Source organism: Trichechus manatus, unplaced genomic scaffold, assembly GCF_000243295.1.
Source record: "Trichechus manatus latirostris isolate Lorelei unplaced genomic scaffold, TriManLat1.0 scaffold00157, whole genome shotgun sequence".
NCBI lineage: Eukaryota > Metazoa > Chordata > Mammalia > Sirenia > Trichechidae > Trichechus > Trichechus manatus.
The window spans coordinates 4,781,499-4,782,905 of NW_004444093.1; the positions used below are offsets into that span (position 1 = coordinate 4,781,499).

Below are 1,407 nucleotides of genomic sequence, written 5' to 3' on the forward strand. Positions count from 1 at the left end.
GTAGGATGCAGAACATTTTCTTAATAAGCTTTGTTGTGCCAGTTGACCTAGATGTCCCCTGAAAGCATGGTCCCCAGACCCCTACCCCTGCTACTCTGTCCCTCAAAGTGTTTGACTGTATTCAAGAAACTTCTTAGCTTTGGTTTAGTCCAGTTGTGCTGATTTCCCCTGTAGTGTGTGCTGTCCTTCCGTTCAAGATTGCATTGTATCTGTAAATCGCTTTGGGTAGAATTGACATTTTCACAATGTTGAGTCTAGCTATCCATGAGCAAGGTATGTTTTTCCACTTATGCAGGTCTCTTTTGGTTTCTTGCAGTAGTGTCTTCTAGTTTTCATTGTATGGATCTTTTACATCCCTGGTTAGATTTATTCCTAAGTATTTTATCTTCTTGGAGGCTATTGTAAATGCTAACTGATTTGGTGATTTCCTCTTTGAGGTTCTCTTTGTTGGTGTAAAGGAATCCAATTGATTTTTGTATGTTTATCATGTATTCTGAAACTTTGCTGAAATCTTCTATTAGTTCTAGTAGTTTTCTTGTGGATTCTTTGGGGTTTTCTGTGTATAAGATCATATCATCTGCAAATGGAGATACTTTGACTTCTTCCCTACCAATCTGGATGCCCTTTATTTCTTTTTCTAGTCTAATTGCTCTGGCTAGGACCTCCAGCACAATGTTGAATAAGAGTGGTGTTAAAGGGAATCCTTGTCTGCTTTCTGTTCTCAAGGGGAATACTTTCAAAGTCTCTCCATTTAGGATGATGTTCGCTGTTGGCTGTCTATAAATGCCCTTAATTATGTTGAGGAATTTCCCTTCTATTCCTATTTTGTTGAGAGTTTTTACCATGAATGTGTGTTGGACTTTGTCAAATGCCTTTACTGCATCGATTGATAAGATTATGTGGTTCTTGTCTTTTATTTATGTGATGGATTCCATTGATTGTTTTTCTAATGTTGAACCATCCCTGCATACCTGGTATAAATCTCTCTTGATCATGGTGAATTACTTTTTTTTAATATGTTGCTGAATTCTATCGGCTAGAAATTTGAGGATTTTTGCATCAACGTTCATGAGGGATACTGGTCTGTAATTTTTTTTGTGGTGTCTTTACCTAGTTTTGGTATCAGGATTATGCTGGCTTCATAGAAGGAGTTTAGGAGTATTCCGTCCTTTTCTATGCTCTAAAATACCTTTAGTATTAGTGGTGTTAACTCTTCTCTGAAAGTTTGGTAGAATTCTCCAGTGAATGCATCTGGGCCAGGGCTTCTTTTTGTTGGGAGTTTTTGAGTTACCTTTTCAATCTCTTCGTTTATTATGGGTTTATTTAGTTGTTCTACCTCTGTTTGTGTTAGTTTAGGTAGGTAGTGAGTTTCTAGAAATTTGTCCATTTCCTCTAGGTTTTCAAATT

General features: G+C 37.1%; 1 protein-coding gene across 1 annotated transcript in view; it reads right to left on the reverse strand.

Annotated features, from left to right (window-relative positions):
* Positions 1-1,407, reverse strand: part of LOC101349734 (ral guanine nucleotide dissociation stimulator-like) — an 86,872-nt gene that overhangs the window by 35,148 nt on the left and 50,317 nt on the right. The gene's annotated exons all lie outside the window — the stretch shown is intronic.